This window comes from Schistocerca americana, chromosome 7, assembly GCF_021461395.2.
Source record: "Schistocerca americana isolate TAMUIC-IGC-003095 chromosome 7, iqSchAmer2.1, whole genome shotgun sequence".
In the NCBI taxonomy this organism is placed as follows: Eukaryota; Metazoa; Arthropoda; class Insecta; order Orthoptera; family Acrididae; genus Schistocerca; species Schistocerca americana.
Window position 1 is genome coordinate 217,214,237 of NC_060125.1, and position 25,333 is coordinate 217,239,569.

Here is a 25,333-nt window from a genome sequence, read left to right on the forward strand (position 1 = left end):
ATGGCTGCTCAGATTGTCTCCCAAATCGTTTATATAGATAAGGAACAGCAAAGAACGTATATCTCTACCTTGGGGAACGCTAGGAATCACTTACGTTTTACTCGGTGACTTTCCGTCAATTTCTACAAACTGTGACCTCTCTGACAGGAAATTACAAATCCAGTCACATAACTGAGACGATATTCCATAAGCACACAATTTCAAAAATGGTTCAAATGGCTCTGAGCACTATGGGACTTAACTTCTGAGGTCATCAGTCCCCTAGAACTTAGAACTACTTAAACCTAACTGACCTAAGGACATCACACACATCCATGCCCGAGGCAGGATTCGAACCTGCGACCGTTGTGGTCGCGCGGTTCCAGACTGTAGCGCCTAGAACCGCTAAGCCACCTCGGCCGGCACGCAATTTCACTAAAGGCCGCTTGTGTGGTACTGTGTCAAAAGTCTGCCGGATATCCAGAAATACGGAATCGATCTGAAGTTCCTTGTCAATAGTATTCAACACTTCATGTGAATAAAGAGCTAGTTGTGTTTCACATAAACGATGTTTTCTAAACCCATGTTGACTGTGTGCCAATAGACAGTTTTCGTCGAGGTAATTGATAATGTTTTAACACAATATATGTTCCACATCCTGCTGCATGTCGACGTTAACGATATGGCCCTGTAATTTAGTGGTCTACTCCTACTACCTTTCTTGAATATTCCTGCGAACTGTGTAACTTTACAGTCTTTGGGTACGTATCTTTCGTCGAGCGAACGGTTGTATATGATTGTTAAGTACGGAGCTAATGCATCAGCATACTCCGAGAGGAACCTAGTTGGTATACAGTCTGCACCAGAAGACTTGCTTTTATTAAGTGATTCATGTTGCTTCACTACTCCGAGAATATGTACTTCTACGTTACTCATGCTGGCAGCTGTTCTCGATTCGAATGCTGGAATATTTACTTTGTCTTCTTTCGTGAAGGCATTTCGGAATTAATAAGGCGAAACCTCCACCATTCTCATAGGGCACTAATTACAGAGTGACCCAGTTTTACAGTTTTAAATTCTTATTTAGAGTGAAAGGTGCATCTGCTAAAGCGGCGGAGGAACGAACAACAAAGCTTAACGGCCTGACGGAGCCAGGAACAAAGGGAACAGCAATACTCAACTTAAGGACAAGCTGGAGATAGAAGGCCAGGAACATGGAGCCCGGTCTAACGAAACACAGTTTCCACTGGCAACGGCCAAGTCGTCAAGCCCCGGTGCCACGTCTCACCGTGCCGGATGAAATAACTGCGCTCCGCAGAACTGAAACATAAATCAACTACAACAGCACACTTGCAATTGCACATACATATTACGTAAAAGACTGAAACATAACATTAAAAAAGGAAGGCTCATCCATTAATTAAGTTCCGACACTTAAGAATACATTTGAACACTGCAATACACGCGTAAATAAGATCGTTCCATGAAACGTAATAGAAACAGCTACTATTACTTTCAACGGGCAGGAGCCCACCAGAACTACACTTTCATGGAATCTGACGTAGTTTTACGAGACAACATAGTATTTTGTTACTCGTTAATTAAGGTGCAAATTTCGGTACTTTATCACCAAGGTTACAACAATTTTAGATATAACATCGGTCAATAATGAGCTCACCGGGTTTCCTTACGTATCGCTGCAGATCCTTCATCAAGTGGTAGGAAACTAAGATGGAAAGCCCAGGCCCCGTTATCATGCCACGTGTGACATAACTCTGACATATCAGACTCGTCACTGAAGACAACATCAGTTGACGTTAACGAATATACAGGGTGTTTCAAAAATGACCGGTATATTTGAAACGGCAATAAAAACTAAACGAGCAGCGATAGAAATACACCGTTTGTTGCAATATGCTTGGGACAACAGTACATTTTCAGGCAGACAAACTTTCGAAATTACAGTAATTACAATTTTCAACAACAGATGGCGCTGCGGTCTGGGAAACTCTATAGTACGATATTTTCCACATATCCACCATGCGTAGCAATAATATGGCGTAGTCTCTGAATTAAATTACCCGAAACCTTTGACAACGTGTCTGGCGGAATGGCTTCACATGCAGATGAGATGTACTGCTTCAGCTGTTCAATTGTTTCTGGATTCTGGCAGTACACCTGGTCTTTCAAGTGTCCCCACAGAAAGAAGTCACAGGGGTTCATGTCTGGCGAATAGGGAGGCCAATCCACGCCGCCCCCTGTCTGTTTCGGATAGCCCAAAGCAATCACACGATCATCGAAATATTCATTCAGGAAATTAAAGGCGTCGGCCGTGCGATGTGGCCGGGCACCATCTTGCATAAACCACAAGGTGTTCGCAGTGTCGTCTAAGGCAGTTTCTACCGCCACAAATTCACGAAGAATGTCCAGATAGCGTGATGCAGTAATCGTTTCGGATCTGTAAAATGGGCCAATGATTCCTTTGGAAGAAATGGCGGCCCAGACCAGTACTTTTTGAGGATGCAGGGACGATGGGAATGCAATATGGAGCTTTTCGGTTCCCCATATGCGCCAGTTCTGTTTATTGACGAAGCCATCCAGGTAAAAATAAGCTTCGTCAGTAAACCAAATGCTGCCCACATGCATATCGCCGTCATCAATCCTGTGCACTATATCGTTAGCGAATGTCTCTCGTGCAGCAATGGTAGCGGCGCTGAGGGGTTGCTGCGTTTGAATTTTGTATGGATAGAGGTGTAAACTCTGGCGCATGAGACGATACGTGGACGTTGGCCTCATTTGGACCGCAGCTGCAACACGGCGAACGGAAACCCGAGGCCGCTGTTGGATCACCTGCTGCACTAGCTGCGCGTTGCCCTCTGTGGTTGCCGTACGCGGTCGCCCTACCTTTCCAGCACGTTCATCCGTCACGTTCCCAGTCCGTTGAAATTTTTCAAACAGATCCTTTATTATATCGCTTTTCGGTCCTTTGGTTACATTAAACCTCCGTTGAAAACTTCGTCTTGTTGCAACAACAAGGTGTTCTAGGCGGTGGAATTCCAACACCAGAAAAATCCTCTGTTCTAAGGAATAAACCATGTTGTCTACAGCACACTTGCACGTTGTGAACAGCACACGCTTACAGCAGAAAGACGACGTACAGAATGGAGCACCCACAGACTGCGTTGTCTTCTATATCTTTCACATCACTTGCAGCGCCATCTGTTGTTGAAAATTGTAACTACTGTAATTTCGAAAGTTTGTCCTCCTGAAAATGTACTGTTGTCCCAAGCATATTGCAACAAACGGTGTATTTCTATCGCTGCTCGTTTAGTTTTTATTGCCGTTTCAAATATACCGGTCATTTTTGAAACAACCTGTATATAAGCACACAACTGCACCTGTTTAAATCAAACACACACCGTATGCCAGGGTGAACAGTTAATGCCTGGCGACACTCCGGCAAGCTCTTCTTCTTAACATGCACTGCGTGGCGAGAGAAGCCAAACCACACGCCTCGTGCCGGAACCCAAAATCTTTTCGCCGTCTCCGGCCGCAGCACTCCAGACACACCACGCCCAAAGAGCATGCGCACCAAGGAAGGGCCAACCTCCCGACCATGTTGTAATCGCAACCGACAGACCACGCCGTCAGGCTTCTGCCTCGACGCTGCATACTTAATCAGCCGAACCCGCGATGAACAACTGACTCGCTGCAGGCTAAAGCGCAATCTATGGCAAAGATGCACTACAAGGAAAGGGTACTGACGCTAGTCGCGCGACGTATCAGTAATAATAAATAAATTGTAGAGTTCAATGTTTCTGGAGTTCACAAAATGTTTCGATTGAGTACCACAACAATAGCTACTAAAGAAAATCTCTTTGTACAGGGTATATAAACGAGTTTGCGACTGGATTGAGAATTTGTCAGATAGAGCATAGCTTTGGAGAATCATACACAAATAAATATAATTTAAGACCTAACAAACTGGTGGTCTTATTTCTTTCTACTTGTAACGCAAATTCTGTTTGAGGATGAAATGTCATCAACGTCTCAGTTGTCTCTGTTAGCTAGTCTATGGTACCATCCCACAATATGACTATATCGTCAACTTGTTTACGATAGTAGTCTAATTTTGACGTAATCCGTGAGTATTGGTTAAAAAATCTATTTTCGAAATCGTCCATAAATATTTCGGCCATTATGCTCTGCTGATTGCTGCCATAACGAGACCACCACATTGTTCAAAAATTGTGGGACTGAACGTGAGGGATACCTCAAACATCTCGGTTAACTCAGTAATCCATTCAACGTTAATGTTGTTATGTTTAAGATGATTACGTTTAACAATACACAGAATCTAGCTTTTCCGCAACTTTGCAAATAAATTGACCACATCGAGAGGCGCCAAAATGGCTCCAGGTCCAAATTTCGACATCTCCAGTTTTTGAGCAAAAACCGTACTGTTTTCAGTACTGTGTGACTCTTTGAAAACAAGTACTTTCTTTAGCTTGCTACTACGTGATTTATTAAATTCTCGGTTCGTCCCACCCCTCGTTATTCTCAATAAGGCTTATTTTATCTGTGCCCGAAATGCTGGTATTTGAGAAAGCGTTACTTTAAGTCTTCATTATATGTCATTATATATCATTATATGTTGCATCTATCACGTGCCCCATCAACCATGGACCTTGCCGTTGGTGGGGAGGCTTGCGTGCCTCAGCGATACTGATAGCCGTACCGTAGGTGCAACCACAATGGAGGGGTTTCTGTTGAGAGGCCAGACAAACGTGTGGTTCCTGAAGAGGGGCACCAGCCTTTCCAGTAGTTGCAGGGGCAACAGTCTGGATGATTGACTGATATGGCCTTGTAACACTAACCAAAACGGCCTTGCTATGCTGGTACTGCGAACGGCTGAAAGCAAGGGGAAACTACGGCCTTAATTTTTCCCGAGGGCATGCAGCTTTACTGTATGGTTATATGATGATGGCGTCCTCTTGGGTAAAATATTCCGGGGATAAAATAGTGCCCCATTCGGATCTCCGGGCGGGGACTACTCAAGAGGATGTCGTTATCAGGAGAAAGAAAACTGGCGTTCTACGGATCGGAGCGTGGAATGTCAGATCCCTTAATCGGGCAGGTAGGTTAGAAAATTTAAAAAGGGAAATGGATAGGTTAAAGTTAGAGATACTGGGAATTAGTGAAGTTCAGTTGCAGGAGGAACAAGACTTTTATTCAGGTGAATACAGGGTTAGAAATACAAAATCAAATAGGGGTAATGCAGGAGTAGGTTTAATGATGAATAAAAAATAGGTGTACGGGTAAGCTACTACAAACAGGATAGTGAACGCATTATTGTGGCCAAGATAGACACGAAGCCCACGCCTACTACGGTAGTACAAGTTTATTTGCCAGCTAGCTCTGCAGATGACGAAGAAATTGATGAAATGTATGATGAGATAAAAGAAATTGTTCAGGTAGTGAAGGGAGACAAAAATTTAATAGTCATGGGTGACTGGAATTCGAGAGTAGGAAAAGGGAGAGAAGGAAACGTAGTAGGTGAATGTGGATTGGGGGTAAGAAATGAAAGAGGAAACCGTCTGGTAGAATTTTGCACAGAGCATAACTTAATCATAGCTAACACTTGGTTCAAGAATCATAAAAGAACGTTGTATACAGGGAAGAATCCTGGAGATACTAGAAGGTATCAGATTATATCATGGTAAGAGAGAGATTTAGGAACCAGGTTTTAAATTGTAAGACATTTCCAGGGGCAGATGTGGACTCTGACCACAATCTATTGTTTATGAACTGTAGATTAAAGCTGACGAAACTGCAAAAAGGTGGGAATTTAAGGAGATGGGACCTGGATAAACTGACTAAACCAGAGGTTGTACAGAGTTTCAGGGACAGCATAAGGGAACAATTGACAGGAATGGGGGAAAGAAATACAGTAGAAGAAGAATGGGTAGCTTTGAGGTATGAAGTAGTGAAGGCAGCAGACGATGAAGTAGGTAAAAAGACGAAGGCTAATAGAAATCCTTGGGTAACAGAAGGAATATTGAATTTAATTGACAAAATGAGAAAATATAAAAACGTAGTAAATGAAGCAGGTAAAAAGGAATACAAACGTCTCAAAAATGAGATCGACAGGAAGTGCAAAATGGCTAAGCAGGGATGGCTAGAGGACAAATGTAAGGATGTAGAGGCTTATCTCACTAGAGGGGTAAGATAGATACTACCTATAGGAAAATTAAAGAGACCTTAGGAGAAAAGAGAACCACTTACATGAATATCAAGAGCTCAGATGGAAACCCAGTTCTAAGCAAAGAAGGGAAAGCTGAAAGGTGGAAGGAGTATACAGAGGGGTCTCTACAAGGGCGATGTACTTGAGGACAATATTATGGAAATGGAAGAGGATGTAGATGGAGATGAAATGGGAGATACGATACTGCGTGGAGAGTTTGACAGAGCATTGAAAGACCTGAGTTGAAACAAGGCCCCGGGAGTAGACAACATTCCATTGGAACTACTGACGGCCTTGGGAGAGCCAGTCCTGACAAAACTCTACCATCTGGTGAGCAAGATGTATGAGACAGGCGAAATACCCTCAGACTTCAAGAAGAATATAATAATTCCAATCCCAAAGAAATCAGGTGTTGACAGATGTGAAAATTACCGAACTATCAGTTTAATAAGTCACAGGTGCTAAATACTAACGCGAATTCTTTACAGACGAATGGAAAAACTGGTAGAAGCCGACCTCGGGGAAGATCAGTTTGGATTCCGTAGAAATGTTGGAACACATGAGGCAATACTGACGCTACGACTTATCTTAGAAAATAGCTTAAGGAAAGGCAAACCTACGTTTCTAGCATTTGTAGACTTAGAGAGAGCTTTTGACAATCTTGAGTGGAATACTCTCTTTCAAATTCTAAAGGTGGCGGCGGTAAAATACAGGGAGTGAAAAGCTATTTACAATTTGTACAGAAACCAGATGGCAGTTATAAGAGTCGAGGGGCATGAAAGGGAAGCAGCTGTTGGGAAGGGAGTGAGACAGGATTGTAGCCTCTCCCCGATGTTATTCAATCTGTATATTGAGCAAGCAGTAAAGAAAACAAAAGAAAAATTCGGAGAAAAAATAAAAACTTTTAGGTTCGGCGATGACATTGTAATTCTGTCAGAGACAGCAAAGGACTTGGAAGAACAGTTGGACGGAATGGACAGTGTCTTGAAAGGAGGATATAAGATGAACATCAACAAAAGCAAAACGAGGATAATGGAATGTAGTCGAATTAAGTCGGGAGCTGCTGAGAGTATTAGATTAGGAAATGAGACACTGAAAGTAGTAAAGGAGTTTTGCTATTTGGGGAGCAAAATAACTGGTGATGGTCGAAGTAGAGATGATATAAAATGTAGACTGGCAATGGCAAGGAAAGCGTTTCTGAAGAAGAGAAATTTGTGAGCGTCGAGTATAGATTTAAGTGTCAGTCGTTTCTGAAAGTATTTGTATGGAGTGTAGCCATGTATGGAAGTGAAGCATGGACAATAAATAGTTTTGACAAGAAGAGAATAGAAGCTTTCGAAATGTGGTGCTACAGAAGAATGCTGAAGGTTTGATGGGTAGATCACATAACTAATGTGGAGGTATTGAATAGAATTGGGGAGAAGAGGAATTTGTGGCACAACTTGACAAGAAGAAGGGACCGGTCTGTAGGACATGTTCTGAGGCATCAAGGGATCACAAATTTACCATTGGAGGGCAGCGTGGATTGCAAAAATCGTAGAGGGAGACCAAGAGATGAATACACTAAGCATATTCAGAAAGATGAAGGTTGCAGTAAGTACTGGGAGATGAAGAAGCTTCCACAGGATAGAGTAGCATGGAGAGCTGCATCAAATCAGTCTCAGGACTGAAGGCCACAACAACGACATCACGTGTTTTATGTACGTAAGAAACTTTTTCAGAGGGTCTACCCTACTTTCTCCCGTGTTATTGTTATTGTGAAACTCAATCGCAATTTGTGCATATTTCCTTTTGCTGACGACAAGGACCACTGATGCCTTCATCCACTTTTATAGCTATGGACTGCTGCTCCTTCATTTATCGTTAAGACGTTTTATAATTATTTCTCTCTCTGAACTGTGATACTTTTTTCGCATGCATGGTTTCAAATTCTTTTGGCGTAAACTGCGTTTACCTTTTCTCCATATTTTGTGAGATTACCTAAATTACATGTTGGTTTTACATTGCTATAGCAAATTTAACGCGTCTGAAGTTGAAATCAGTACGAGCACAATGTTTTAATTCTTTGTACAGCAAATCAAGTTCCTGGGTTTACAATGGCGTATCAATTAAGATCACCACATGATAACTGGAATTATCAACGAGCTATTCTTGCCGGCTTTAAGAAATTTGAATGGTATCTTGTAATGTATGGAATAAATGGGTTCAGGAGGGCAATAGTCAACCCATGCAGTATGTCAATGGAATCGAGTGACTAGTGCCCAGGTGGACATTTATAGTATTTGCTCAACTGTGTAGGATTGCATAGCCTTGTCAGGTACCATGAGTGTTGGGCTATAGTTCAGGTGATGTAAAGGCGCCCATATACAGGAAGAACATTTCGCCTAGCCACTCGCCAAACGGACCTGCCCTGACCCATTTGTCTGGGTGTGGACAATGCGTTCCTGGCCAGCTCATGGTCTGGATGTGTCGATTCCACTGGCATGCCATTACATGCTTAGCCAGACCACTGCTTCCCAACAAACACTCTGTCAGTACAGTGTGTGATTCTATATTGTTCGCATGGCACATGGCTGGCAGTGTGTGCCAGGCGGTCACCGGTCACCACTAGGGATCAGAAACTGAGGTTGAGTCTAACATTAAGGGTTGCCTACTTCACAAAACCTAGGCGCAGCTGTTGCCTCAGTTCTAGTGGGCTTCCTTCGTTCCGTGGTTGACTCATGTCAGAACGGTGACGCTGTGGTCACTTGGCACTAGTTGACTCGTTCTCTCTTATTGAAGCATGCAGGAGTGTAAGGCTAGTCGTGGCTTATTGTTAGTACAAAATATGAATACATGATGTTGCTGCTGTGAAGACGAAATGACTGAAGACCTTTAACGAAAGTTGTGTTTTGCGAGATTGTGGAGGATGTAAGACGAAAATTAATTGATGCAAAGAACATAACTTTAAATGTGTTACATTAAAGTAGGAGTGATACCTGGAATAAGTTTCACGCTATAGACCAAGCTTCATATAGAACACATACAAATTTCTTCCAATGAAAATAAAATGGTTGTATTCTTGTTTATTCGACCTCCGCCTTGAGAAACAAACTGCTGCATCAAACAAAAATTGGACACAGAGCAATGTTATTTTTACATCCCTGTGGCAAAATAAGGCACGCTATTTCTCTATTCATTTGGTCATAGCTACCTGCGATTACAGGTTAACAGCGAGTTGTACAGCTTATAATTATATTATGTAATGCATTTCAATAATTAATAACCATTCAAAGACTGCACTTCATCCTCGGATGATGTTTTCTGCTACTGTCGTTACAGACTCGATAAGGCATCGATAGGGTGTATATGTCAACCTAATTGTTAGACCTTCTCTGAGTAAATACCACATATTAAAATAAATTTACAGCAGCACTCGAAAAAGTTTTATCTGTATAAATGTATGTATTAACAGTACAATATTCATTCCAATCCCAGTAGTCGTCATATTGTTACATGACATGCTTGTGTTATCTAGACATGTCGCACATTTTGGCATATTTCAACTTGCGCTTGAGAATGGCTATAAAGACGAAATCACGACTGTGTGAAATAAATGAATAGTATTTGCAAGGCGCAACTTGTGTTGGCTCCAGTCAGCCTGATTTGCTCCTGACATGCAGTGATTTTCGCCGCACAACGTTCGAGTTCTCTGCTATAGTCCACGTGTGTGTACAGGAATTGTGCGCAGAAAAATGTTCAAATGTGTGTGAATTCGTAAAGGACCAAGCACCTGAGGTCATAGCTCCCTAGACTTATACACTATTTAAACTAACTTAAACTAACTTAAACTAACTTATGCTAAGAACAACACACACACCCATGCACGAGGGAGGACTCGAACCTGCGGCGGGTGGGGCCGCGCAATCCGCATCATGGCATCTCAAACCGAGCGGCCATTCCGCAACAAACGGAAGGAAATACATGGCCCTAACACGTGTATCGTAGTTGTGTGCCTTGACTCAGTATTAATAATTACGAAGTGGTGACGGAAACTGTCCGCTACTGTAATGAAACAAGGATAACAAATCACGTACATTTATTGGTTCCAATTTCATTGACTGCTATCAACAAACAAGGATCAAACACTCCTCACGGAAGATTTCGTGTATATACGCATCTGAACGTGTGGTAACTGTGGATCTCCGGAAGTAAAACACCAGAAAAATTATGATAGAATAAACGGAATGGACAAGAAACCTTATCAGATGACCGCTAATCACGAAATTGGATTAGTAGTCAAGATTGCATTGGAAGGCTAGTGAGTAAAGGAAAACAGAACCCACACGCTTATCATCCTGTACGAATTCGTACGCCGTTTTACCTCGAAACTCAGTTTCGGGAGGAGAGGCGTGGCGAGGCGGCAGGCGCGGGCGGGCGTTGGCGTGGCGTGGTTCATCAGCTCATGCATCGCTGCTCCTCTCTAGGTTCGTTCCCTCTCTACCGCCTCCGGCGAACAACCCTGATACTTTGCTCTCGTGCCCCTTCATTACCGTTTAGAGATTGTACTACATCCTTGTACAATATCACCAATTGAAGACAAAGTCTGAAAATGAGTCCGTGATCACATTTTTGGCACTTTCTTTTACAGGTCCGTCTTGGTCACATAAATTTTTACGTTTCACTATGACCGGTTTCGGCTACTGCCATCTTCAGATCATAAAATATTGTGATGTAGTATCAACGTCAAACTAAACAGTAGGTACATAGTAACTGCTACAACTATCGTTACAGACTCAATAACGCCTCGAATGGGTGTATACAGGGCGAGTGAAAAGTCCTTGGACACCTTGGAAAATTAAAGGGAAAATTGAAATGTGATGATGGGAACATGGGTTTGTTGTAGGGCCGCAACTTTTGGAGTGAATGTCATTCATGGCCGCCATCTTGAATTCCGCCATTTTGGAGTCAAGCCATTTTTTTGAATGGGAAGAGGGTTGTATGACACATCAAATAACACTCGCTTGATCTCTGGAGTTGAGTGGTGTAATTTGTTTTTGTCTATATTGTACAGTTTAGAGGTTATTAATGTTCAAAGTTGGGAAATTACCTTCATACCGACTGCTACAACACATGTTCTACGTGTTCTCCATCCCGGTATCAAGGTAACTTTAACATTAATAACTTCTAAACTGTACAAGACAGACAAAAACAAATTACACCACTCAATTCCAAAGCCCAAGCGAGTGTTATCTGATGTGTCATACACCCCCCTTCCCATTCAAAAAAGAAAAAAAGACATGAATCGAAAATGGCGGATTTCAAGATGGCGGCCATGAATGACATTCACTCCAAAAGTTGCTGCCCCACGTCAAAGCTATGTTCCCATCACCACATTTCAATTTTCCCTTTAATCTTCCAATTTATGAAGGTGTCCAAGGACTTTTGATTCGCCCTGTACATCAACGTAATTGTTACACATTCTCTGAATATGTATTAAATATTAAAATAAATTTAAAGCAGTTTTCGAAAAAGTTTTATCTATATAAATGTATGTAGTTGACAGAACAATATTCACTCCAACACCATTAGACATCATATTGACGAACAAAAACTGCCACTTTGGCCAGTCTGAGATGATGTGCATTATTTTTACAAACCGAAAACTCCTAACAATTTTGCTTTAGAACATCCGGCGTCGCTTTTTGGAAGACTGTGAACGCCGACCGCTCCCAACTCCTCGCTCCAAAAACTTGTCAGTGCTGCCCTATAGCAAATCGTAACTCCCAAAGATTGCAAACTTTGACATATCAAAGGGCGTCCTTCCAAAACTTCCTGTAACTTTGCCTTCAGCGTTTACACTTGCAGCACTGACGACCCGTCGGCACGAGACAAAAAACTGGCCTGTGGAGGCTCCGGTGTCTACGTCAGAAAAGTGCTGTTTGTGTGGGTGGACTGCTCCTTCAGAGAAAACTGTGTATTCGTATTTGCCACTACGGCGAGGTATGGGTGAGTGCACTGAACTCAGCGCGTAAACTCTTTCTTGCTCGGACACTGCTAATCTTGTCAAAGGCGCACGTGGCTCTCTGCACAGTGAACGTGACGGCGCGTGGCCACTTACAGTCGCTGTAGCGGCCAGTGCTTGCCGCCTATCGTGCGTCGTCACTCGCTTCGTTCGCGGAGGGCGGGCCGAGGCGAGTGGAAACTGGACGGGCCACTCTCCGCTAACTACCAGAAAAATGAATTCAACATGTGTTTTAGAATTACGAGAAATTAAGCAAAGCCTCCACAGTCATCACACTCTCTCACGGATAACACGGATTTTGGATGTTCATCGGAAGAATGAAACACAAGGCTGGCTACAGCCTGACACGTTACACAATTTACAGTTTAACAGAGGAAATTCTTTCGAAACGGTTGTATGTGTAGTGGTAAATCCGCGAGCCCACAGTTATACAGGGTGGTCCATGGATAGTGAGACTGGAATGCAAAATCTGGTGTAGTATCTTTCTTAAAATTAGTCAAATCTAAAATAAGTCTGCGTTTCCGGAAGAGCCAAGGTGGAAATCTGCTCCAACCGCGACGGAAAACATGAAGACCAGCCATATCCATCGCAGAGAGGCAATTCTGTGCACGAATCCCATAGGGCCGCGTCGCTCGTTGCCCGTTATGAAATAGCCGTGCCAGAGGAAGCTGAGCAACGGTATGGTATGCAGGTGTGCATGGTGTGGACAAAGTTTTATACACCTGGCGCACCGTAAGTAGCCACCGCCGCCGCATATGAAGTGGCGGCATTATGGGAGGAAGGATAATTGGACCCCATTTTATCGATGGCAATGTAAATGATGCAATGTATGCTGATTTCTACGTAATGTTCTACCGATGTTACTACAAGATGTTTCACTACATGTCAGAACGACGATGTGTTTCCAAAATGATGGATGTCCGGCACATAGCTCGCGTGCGGTTGAAGCGGTATTTAATAGCATATTTCATGACAGGTGGATTGGTCGTCGAACCACCATATCATGGCCCGCACTTTCACCGGATCTGACGTCAACGGATTTCTTTCTGTGGGGAAAGTTGAAGGATATTTGTTATCGTGATCCACGACAACGCCTGACAGCATGCGAACTACTCGCTGTTGAGAGGAATGTCGTTACACGTATTGCCAAATGCATTGAGGTTGGAGGACGCCATTTTGAGCTTTTATTGCATTAATGTGGTATTTACAGGTTACAACGCTGTAACAGCAAGCGTACTCAGAAATGATAAGTTCGCTAAGGTACATGTACCACGTTAGAACAACCGAAATCAAATGTTCAAACGTACCTACGTTCTTTATTTTAATTTAAAAAACCTACCTGTTACCAACTGTTCGTCTAAAATTGTGAGCCATATGTTTGTGACTATTACAGCGCCATCTATCACAAAGCGAAAAAAGCGGTCCAGCTAAAAAATTCATATTTCTTTAAGTACTACACGAATATGTAATTAAAAAAGGGGGTTCCTATTAAAAAAAAAACAGAGTGAGATTTTCACTCTGCAGCGGAGTGTGCGCTGATATGAAACTTCCTGGCAGATTAAAACTGTGTGCCCGACCGAGACTTGCACTTGCACTTGCCCGCGAAAGGCAAAGGTCCCGAGTTCGAGTCTCGGTCGGGCACACAGTTTTAATCTGCCAGGAAGTTTCAAAAAAAAAAAAAAAAAAAAAAAAAAAGTTGGTATCCGTTTGACTTATGGCAGCGCTATCTATTGGGCCAACCATAGCGCCATCTGGTTCCCCTCTTCAAGCTAGACGAGTTTCGTTCCTTGTAGTTTTTTCGTTTGACGCTTATTTCGTGAGATATCTGGCCCGGTCACGATCAATGGACCACCCTGTACTTGTGAATTTTTGTAGTCACTTTCCCACCTGAACGAGTCAAGTCTACTTGTACGCGACAGACTCCGATGACAATTGGGCTGCGGTGGAGAGTCACAAGTCGAGTGTACAGGGTCACAGAGACTGCGAATTCGCAGATGATGTCACAGGACTCTCTGAGGAATTTAAAGCGAGGTTAGTCACCACGTGAAAATAAAAGGCATCTATGGAGCTCTGGTGGCGCCACAGAGACTTCATAAACTCGCATAAGGCTAACGGCTGCGGAAAACCGCAAGGCTATCGCTCTCAGTACACTGGAACTGTCAGAGGTCTTCTTACGCCGACATGACTATAGTTTGCAGCAATACAAGCACCAGTGTGACGAAGCCGGGAGCACAACGGACTGCCAATATGTTGACAAGAGCTGGAGCTTGCTTTGAGGCGCCAAGAGAGAGAGAGAGAGGCGTGGGCGCAATGACAATAGTCTTCACAGAAGTTGTACAGATTCGTTTTTTCATACGAGTCCCAGTTCTGAGTACAGAATCACGATGCACATATCCTCCTGTGGAGGCACCGAGGGAAACCACCTTTGCCATATTCATAATCGTTCTAGTGTTCCATCAACCGAGTATAGGATGCAATTGAGTACGCTACACGATCACACTTGTTCGAATAGAGGTGATTTGGAAAATAAGGCGTTACATTTGAGAGGTATGGAGCCTGGTAGCTATGCACTATTTTCGAGGCTTTCCTGACGTTATTTTCTAATAGGATAATGCCAGACCACATGTTGTCTACGCTGAGCTAACCTGCCTCGATAAAAAGGGTATTTGACTGTTGGCATACCCAATATGTTCTCCAGATATCTCATTCACTAAAAACGTGTGACGATTGGTGGCGGCTAAACTAGTAGCCGGCCACTCGCCAGTGATTAACTCTGCCATAGAGCTGAAGCAGTGCTGAATGACGTGCTTTTCCTCAAAGTTCAGTTCGACTGAATGGTTTGTCAGGTTAGGACCGTTGTGTACTAAATATCACACACACTATTCTCCAAGTTTAATCATGCATTATTCATACTGTACTGCAAACGCACAATAAGAAAAATTTCATTATTTACTATCCTTCCTGGAGTTGCAGACATAACGGTCATAATTGTAAATCATGTAGTGGATAACAAAGTACGCACCGCGAGGCTGTTCGCAAAAGAAGCTATTGTTTATAGGAAGATTGCCACGCCAGAAGACTGAAGTGAAATTGAGGAAGATTTGCAGAGTTTGGTTCTGGGACTAGCAGTCAAATTTGAACGTAAATAAATGTTAGTTTTAACTCGTACAAGAGAAGAGATCAATATTATTGTGGTGTTACGGTATTGGTTCAATGGTTCAAATGGCTCTAAGGACTATGGGACTTAACATCTGAGGTTCAAAAAAATGGTTCAAATGGCTCTGACCACTATGGGACTTAACATCTGAGGTCATCAGTCCCCTAGACTTAGAACTACTTGAACCTAACTAACCTAAGGACATCACAAACATCCATGCCCGAGGCACGATTTGAACATACGACCGTAGCAGCAGCGCGGTTCTGGACTGAAGCGCCTAGAACCGCTCGGCCACAGCTGCTGGCTACGATATTGGTGAAAGATCACTGGAAACTAACAACCGTAAAATACCTGGGATTAATTCGCCAGAGTGGCCTTAGGGAGAATTATCACATAAAACTAGTTATAAGAAATACAGATGCATGGCTGAGATTCATAGGAAAAATTAAAGGGAACTGTAACTTATCTGCAGAGAAGTATGTTAGAAAAAATGGTTCGATGGATTCTGAGTACTGCGCAGTAGTCTTTCTGGAATAATAAAAGAGATAAAAAACAGTCAATGAAGAGCTGTAGGATTCATCGCGGGTTGATTTAGTAAGCACGAGAGCGAAATTGTTAACAAACTCCAGTGGCAGACACTCTGAAGAGAGGTTTTGTGAATCGCAAAGACGTTTACTGTTAGAATTTAAAGAGTGTTTTCTCCGAGAATATTCGCCCAACATACTACTTCTTCCCACATACGTCTCACGAAACCATCCAGAAGCGGAAGTCAGAGAAATAAGATCTCATATGGAGACATTTATCTTCACACACTCTGTTCGAATAAAAGAGGGAAGGGAGGAAGTGATTCTCACACACTCTGTTCGAATAAAAGAGGGAAGGGAGGAAATGATTCTTCTACTAGAATTACCCCGCCCTCACACCGTAAAGCGGCTTGTAAGATATGGATGTAGATCTACGACAATTTACCAGCTGTAAAACCTCAACAACCACATCATTTGTATTCCCGCAATACATCAACTTGTCTGTCGTTGTCGAATACATTAGCAACGCAGCGTTCATCGTGCATTTTTCGTAAAAATGATGATTAGATCTGCGTTAATGAGCATATATTTCATGAATTTCTGTATTTAAATGATGTAGGTATTCGAACTGAACGAAAAATCGAGAAAAATGAAAAGCCCACAGCGAGATTCGAACCAGCAATTCACAAAGCACCCGTTAACCATTCTGCAGCGATTAAGCCATTCATCTTGCTTACGAAAAAAGCCTTAACTTTATGTACTGAAGTTCGTAGGCAAACTTCAAAACCGATTTTCTCTGCAAACTCTTACAAAGCTTAAGAATAATCTGTTTCTAGCCATGTTAACAGTGTTCCACGTGCGTGTATCACTACGGAGCAGGAAGTAAAGTCAACCATTTTCACAATACGTATTAACAGCGTGACAATCAGAGAACAAAAACTAACGTTTATAGAGACATGATTTTTGAAATAAAAAGTATTCGGCTAAAGTGTGATTAAGGAAAACGTTGGTGGCTATAAATATATTACACTATCTTGAAGTTTCATTTGCAGTAACATGGTAATAAAATATCTAATGCATAAGTAGGATCTACTTCCAAGAGCGTTATCAACACCATTGTACTTGTACTACGGCTGCTGACCAATCATCCCGTTTGTGGTTGTTTACATCAGCCTTATTCTTAAGATAAACGAAGTAAGATATCGTACTCGCAAGAAGCAGGGTTCAAATCTCCAACAGTTCCGCCAGACTCAGATTTTCCATCGTTTCTCTGAATCGACTGAAGTAAGTGGGAAGACCGATTTCCTTCCTCTCATACTGTAATCCGAGCTTGTGGTAGCGGCTGATGGGTTATTATAGTCTGCAGCGGTCAACGAACTGGCTATGTTGACGAGCACTGATGTCTCGAAGAGGGTCTACCAACTGAAGCCCGTAACAGAAAATACTTTTCTTTGTATAAAACGTAACCAGTGGGCGTCTTTCTGCAGTCGAGATCATTCCTGTCCCAGTTTGTGCTATTTCTTCTGCCAGTCTAAACGTCTGGTATAAAAATAACTTTACAGGGATACATCCATCATTAACTATAAAATCACCACTCCTACAATGATCAGGTATGTCTGTCAATAATATTATTGTCAGATCTGCAGCCGGATATTATGATTATTTCGATACAACATTTCAGTGAACCGTTGGATGGCCATCTTCAGAAGAGATTTAGAAAAAAGCCTTTTACAGATGACACACTGTGCGCCGAAAAAGAACACAAATGATAGAAATACGCAATGATTTTAGTGTCTAGAGTAACATTTGGATGGAGTAGGGTTCGGGGTGGGGTTTGTGCAGACGTGGACTCAGTTTTACAAAGAATTTATTAAACATACAATTTTCTTCGTGACAACAGTGAAATGATAACACAACAGAGCTTAATTTTCAACACAATGCATTTCTTGCGTGCAGGGCTCCAAAAAAGAATAACATAAAACACCTTTAACACAAAGAAAATAAAATTCAAACTGGTGTCAACTCAGTAGATAGGATCGATTCAAATAGCTCCAACCACTATGGGACTTAACATTTGAGGTCGTCAGTCCCCTAGACTTAGAACAACTTGAACCTAACTAACCTAAAGACATCACACACATCCATGCCCGAGGCAGGATTCAAACCTGCGACCGTAGCAGCTGCGCGGCTCCGGACTGAAGCGCTTAGAACCGCTCGGTCACAACAGCCGGCCGGATAGGATCGGGCCAGTAATAGTTTACAATGATAATTTACAATATCTCGGCCCTAACCACAGACACAACAATGACAATGAAATTAACTTCTGCAGTTAGTCTGAGAACAATAACTGGAAGACAACTCTCTGAAATAATTAATTCTATGTACATTAGCATTCAATTTAATGCAGAGCTGCAACCACTACCATAAAGACCTAATCACCAAAGCAAAGCTACTGTCAACTATCTACGGAGCTACGTAAGCAAATTTCTCAAAATAATTTTCTGCACAATTTGGCAAACTAAACTGACCATTCTTACAAGGTAAAACAGCAGTATAATATTTGATACAATGGTAACAACAAAATTAGTCACGCTCACAGTATAATAATAAAAAGATCGCCTTCTCTAAAATGGCACATATAAAATCAATCACGCTCACAGCGCAGAAACAACAAAATTAATATCGCTCCCGTTTTGAGAAAAATCCGCATTCTCAGCTTCCCATCACAGACATTCATAATTAGTGCTCTGTATCCACGGGTCTGCTATTTGTAATGTTACCGGTGATCCAATACACTGAATGCACAGCCTGTACTCTTCACTGTACACTATGTTGCGCCACTAGACCAATCGAAATGCTGCTGTCGGCCACTGAAGCACCCAGTTAACGCCGCTCTTGTAATATGAAAAGTGCCTGTCCGTGTATCCACTGGAACCGCCGTCCTCTCATCCGGGAAAATACTCCAACCGTCCCACCAGGTTGTACGTGTCCACACACCGGCCACGCCTCTCACTGACGATTAGTGAGGTCCCTTAAGCCGTCTCCACACGGACCATGCATTCAGCGTTGAGCGTGCAGAGTTTCTGACGCCATAGCGTGGAAAAATCATGTTAGGGCAATATCTAGCATGTTTGATACTGTGAATGTGCGCTTGAACGTAGACCAGTGAGTACAGAATCGGAAGACGCCATATTAGCTTTAATTAGCCGATATGCATAAGGATATATACAACATCTAAGTACCAGGAAATTGAGGATCACTCGAAAGTCCGTCGTCAGTGTTGCGATTTGTTGTAATAAAATGACGGGTAACGTCATGGTAGGTGTTAAACAATGGTAAGATGGAAAGCATAGTCATAAATCATTCACGGACGATGTAGCGTAAAAAGTAGCGATTCATATGAGATGTGATGTTTTATTATTAAGTTAATAGAAGTATTTTCTACAATATTCGGTTTTATGTAAACACTAGAGCACATTTTCCGACGAGTGGCTTTATCTATAAAACAGCTTGCGCTACTTGAGGAAACATATTTTCAAGTCTGCTGTTTCAGGTTTTGTACAGTCTTTGACTTGCAAAGATTCTGCTACTGAATAGGAACAGTGATCAAGTAAGAATGATCTTAGGACAGTACTAAAAAGTGAATGATGAAATAATGTTTATCTTTGTAAGACGTCGTGGTCTCCTGACCTTCAATGCTTACATATTCCGCCCTCACAATCATATTCCACACATCAAGACACTTCATTCGAACCCGAACTCGATAAGATAAAGTCAATATTGTATGAATTCATGTAAACGATATGCAGATAGCAAGTGCGCACCGGGGTTGAAATACTCGAGGCTGGCGTACACAAATACATTCTTCCGTTTTAGAACAGCAATGCTGATTGGCAGACGATATTTCTGACGCCTTGAGCTGAAGGAGTAATGGAAGAGACCGAAAGATATACCCCTTCACGTCTGGCGTGGAGAGACGTGTAGTTCCATTGTCGCTCTTGGAGCAAAGAAAAAGTCTCTCCTCAGTACTTCACTGGGAGAGCAGCTCTGTCGAGAGCGAATCGAAGTGCGACTCTATATTGAATCCTTGCGATTAAGCATTGTTCACTGTGTTGGCCAACACACTTATTGTGCGGTGTGAACGGACAGAGTTATGGTTAAATGCCTGCGAGCGAATTCTTGAGTGGCATCGCGGTGGACTGGTTATCTGACCGGTGTACCACGCCAATAGTTAGACTAGGGGCGAATAGGAATCCTAGACTTCATCGAGGCGTAGGGAGAGTTTGACTGGCGAAGGTCAATCCAGATAGAACGAGAGTTATCTTATTTGTCAGCAGCGAGCGGTGCAGACAGCAGTCATCGCAGCTTACGGTATTGTGCGCTACAGTTATTGCAAGCCCCATATTTTCTCCACAACAGTACACTTCACCCCATTTCACATGCGACAGCCTCGACCGTACCTAGCAACATTCTAAAGGATAATTGTTCAAGTTGAGTAGGCGCGCCTCTCAGCCATTCTGCAAAGTCAATAACATTCTTAAACTCTGTATAGAAATTTCATTAGCGAATCCTGTCCTTGAGAAGTAACTTCACATTCCCAACAGAACCAGGATATAACTTGTTGAATTCATAACTAAAAGTGCCATTGTGATTTCTCAGAATTTTTGCAAAATAAATAATAATTTTCGTTAGTTTCATGTTTTTCTTACACTAACTAGCACTACTCCAGTACCCAAGTATCCCACTAGTTACGAAAGAAATTTTGTGAATTTTTGTGTCATTTCCTTACAGCAGACGACTCCAGAAGACATTTATTGCTGAAATTTTTTCAGGAATTTCTCTTTAGAAGGTTAAGAGCGTCTGTCTGACTTCTGTAGTAGTGCGGGGGTGGAAATTGCGTCTTGCAGGAGCCACAGGGTAAAGGGTACATCCCAGATTAATTCGTTGCGCAGAATAACAGAATAGCGGATCAACCCCAATACCACAGATCTTCTGTGGAGAACTACCGTAAATTTTTATCCCACAATTTGTGTTAGAAGTCGCCGATGTCCTTATTGACTAGACATAGTACCATACTTTTCTTCTTGGCCTTATAACATGATGAAGTGTTTATTTATATGTGCTACAGATACAACAACATGACTAACTTATGTACAAGGGAAGAGATGTGCGTTTTACTAGAGATAACGTATGAATTTTACTTTCGACCACTTCATAAACAGTGTGATTTACGAGCCACCTACAGCCGACAACTGCCACTGGAGAGTGCTGCGATCGTGTATACTTTATTGAGACAAACGTACCATGTGATCAAGTCTCATTGTTTCTAAGCGTTCAGCAGCATGCTTAGCTTGGCAACCTCAATACTGACGTTTGAAAGCACGGGCATTGTGCCGACGGCGCTAGACAGCTCGTTGGCATACTAGCCAGAAGACTTCTCATTCTTGGTTCTCCACCAACTGACCGCACTATTCCACACCTCTTCTGCCTCAACGGAAAAACGCCAGACTGCTTGGAGGGCCTAGATTACGGCATACACGACATAACTAACAACCTCTGCTATCAGGAAATACAAGCCGGCCGCTGTGTCCGAGCGCTGCTGCTACGGTCGCAGTTTAGAATCCTGCCTCGGACATAGATGTGTGTAATCTCCTTAGGTTGGTTAGGTTTAAGTAGTTCTAAATCTAGGGGACTGGTGACCTCAGATGTTAAGTCCCATAGTGCTCAGAGCCATTTAAAGCATTAGCAAATACAATAGTGGGTGGATGTCCGTTGGTGCCACCAGAATGAAGTATAGTGCACACTGCCACATGCCACGCATGACCCGACTGCTCTGTCCGACTTTCCCGCTGGCCAGCCCCAGACTGCGACTTGAGTGCTGGTCACCCCAGGATTCCCCTTCTCTCGCCCCGCGCTTCAACACCCAGGCCCACAGCGCCGCTGCAATCGCCGCCGACCGCGCCTCTTACCCAAGCCTAGCGAAAGAGCGGCACTAACGCGGGCGGCTAGGTGGTGCAGGAAACAATATGTACAACAAAATTCAAATCGATGGTAAAAAAGCAAAAATTTACTGTAGGTTGTATGAAATAATTTCTACTGGTTTAGTCTTGGAAGCAATAGAAATTGTTTCATCAATTTCTAATACAGCCGCATATCCCAAATGGCTCCGTACAACATGGATAAATTTATGTTACTACAGTAATATTCGCACATATATCTGCAACCAAACACTTCAACATATCCTAATAATTTTCGAAACTCAATGTAAAAATGTTAATTTTCATGATTTAGAATAGAGGAGCCCACTAAATGCAGTGGTATTTCACGGAAACTAGCCTGAAGAATCAGAAAATAAAGGATGCTTACATCAAGGTTAAAATGGTTCAAATGGCTGTGAGCACTATGGGACTTAACTTCTGAGGTCATCAGTCCCCTAGAACTTAGAACTACTTAAACCTAACTAACCTAAGGACAGCACACACATCCATGCCCGAGGCAGGATTCGAATCTGCGACCGTAGCGGTCGCGCGGTTCCAGACGGTAGCGCCTAGAACAGCTCGGCCACCCCGGCCGGCTTACATCAAGGTGTAGCCACAAACCTATATTGTTTTAAGCAGCACGGACCAGCAAGAGAAGAGTTTAAGTGTGCAATAATTAGCAAACAGCAATCTAGCATGAAAATGTCGGACAGATTGGCCGCTGAGTATTGTGTGCAAGATGATCATACGATCCAGGTGCAGATCCAACAAGAATATTATCGGGAAAGATTATGCAGTCGTAGCTACATGCATCTATTTTACACAGGATGTTTCAGAATGACGTTTCTGAAACTTTGGGTCAGGTTACTTACACCTAAACGAGAAAAATGACCAATTAACATGGGCTCTGAAAAGTATGCCTCAAGAATTACCTGTTCATCTTTACTGCAATGAAACACATCACATCTTCTGAACAAGATCCATAGCTCTTAACATATAATTTTAGACCACATCTTAGCTGGACACTTTTTTCTTGTTTTGATCCATACTATCTTCTCCCTTTGGGAGAGATGTGCTTTACAGTATCGTGAATGAAAAAGTCCTCATACCTCTTAAGTGCAGGTTTACCATCTTTTGGTTCAAGAAACCAATTATTTTTTAAATTGCATTTTTGTATCCATAAAAGTGTTTAGAATCCACCACTGAAACGGTTTTTCCGAGTACGGAACGAAAATGTTTGTTATTCGCGGTCGAACAAAAAAATGCACCTGCCTGAAATCGGCCTTTACACGCACCTGTTTTTTCCTTTCGGAGGACGAGTTATTGTACCGGTGCTTGGGAGGAAACACACAAAATTCAAATGAAAGTTTGAACGCGTGTGTTTGGAAGTTAGTCCCCAAGCATTTGCATTCTGGTGCGATGTCTGTGGAGAGTGCGACTTTCCTGGCAATGAGCAGCTTCAGTGAAGGGTATTAAGCAATTCTGAAGCCTATGACAACGATGGACGTCACCCTGGGACTCTATTCGATGCAGTTCGCCAAGCATTCGGACGATCACCGGATTCAAGCGGCCGACACTCGCTTGTCACCGGCAGTACGAGTGGCAGGATGGCGCAGATCGATCAGTTTGAACGTAAGTTGCATAATATTGCATTTTTCTCGAAACGACTTTTTTTTATCGCACGGTATGGTAACTTCAAATCTACTGAACTGATTGGCATGATTCTTTGTATCCGACGAATCTAACTAAATTTTCTGGTAGTTGTACCACTTTTATGCCGATCCATCAACTATAAATATTTTTACTTAGCCGACGAAGTCGAAAAATCGATGAAAAAAAAAAATTTCTGATGGACGCCATTTTGTTTCCTATGGTCCAAATAACTTAAATGAGGTATGACTCCTAAAGAATCTTACATACCGGGTGATCAAAAAGTCAGTATAAATTTGAAAATTTAATAAACTATGGAATAATGCAGATGGAGAGGTAAAAATTGACACACATGCTTGGAATGACATGGGGTTTTATTAGAACCAAAAAAAATTCACAAAATATGCGACAGATGGCGCTGGACAGCAAAACGTCAGTGACTGCGCATGACAATCGTGTATAAGAGGAGCTGTAATGAGAGAGAGAATCAGATGCGCCAGCAGTCGCACCAAGTTGACTTTACCTCAAAAGGCGCTTTTAGTGAAGCTGTATTATCAGAATGGGGAATGTGCTAGTTCAGCGTTACGATCCTATCGCCATAGGAAGGGGATTCGAACGGGTAAAAGTCCGTTGACAAATGAAGCTGTGGCGAGAATGTTTTCGAAGGTCGATGCCACGGGTTGTTTAGACGATAGACCCCTTAGTGGCCGACCGAGCATAAGGTGTAATGCTGCTGATACAGTTCAGGAAGAAATGGAGACTGTAGCGGGTTCGTCTATGCACGGAGAAGTCAACGCTCGTGCAGTCGCATGTCGCACCGGCATTCCATACACTACTGTTTGGTTGGCACTTAGGCGTACCCTCCGATGCTATCCGTACAAAATCCATCGGCATCATGAACTGTTACCTGGCGATTTAGTGTAGCGGAGGGCATTTGTGGTGTGGGCGTTTCAACAGATGGCGGAAAATGACGATTGGTTGAGTAACGTGTTGTTTTTCGACGAAGCTCATTTCACGCTCCGAGGGTCTGTCAACGCCCACAACTGCAGAATTTGAGCTACTGAGAATCCTAGAACTGTCGTGGAAACTCCATAGCATGACGAGAAAGTGACGGAATGGGTTGGATTTACCACATCTACCGTTATTGGGCCTTTTTTCTTCGAGGAAATGCGTGATTCTGGTTTTGTAACTGCTACCATGAAGGATGAGAGGCACGTCGATATGTTACAGAATCGCAACATCCCCAGCCTGGCTGATAAAACACCTGATGGAACGTACGTTGTTCATGCAGGATGGCGCTCCACTCCATATTGCTAGACGCGTGAAAGATCTCTTGCGCGCGTCGTTTGGTGATGATCGTGTGCTCAGCCGCCACTTCGTCATGCGTGGCCTCCCAGGTTCCCAAACCTCAGTCCGTACGATTATTGGCTTTGGGGTTACCTGAAGTCGCAAGTGTATCGTGATCGAACGACATCTCTAGGGATGCTGAAAGACAACATCTGACGCCAAGGTCTCACCATAACTCCGGTCATGCTTTACAGGGTTGTTCACAACATTATTCCTCGACTACAGCTATTGTTGAGGAATGATGGTGGACATATTGAGCGTTTCCTGTAAAGAATATCATCTTTGCTTTGTCTTACTTTGTTATGCTAATTATTGCTATTCTGATCAGATGAAGCGCCATCTGTCGGAGATTTTTTGAACTTTTGCATTTTTTCAGTTCTAATAAAACCCCATGTCATTCCAAGCATTTGTGTCAATTTTTACTTCTCTATATACATTATTCCGTGATTT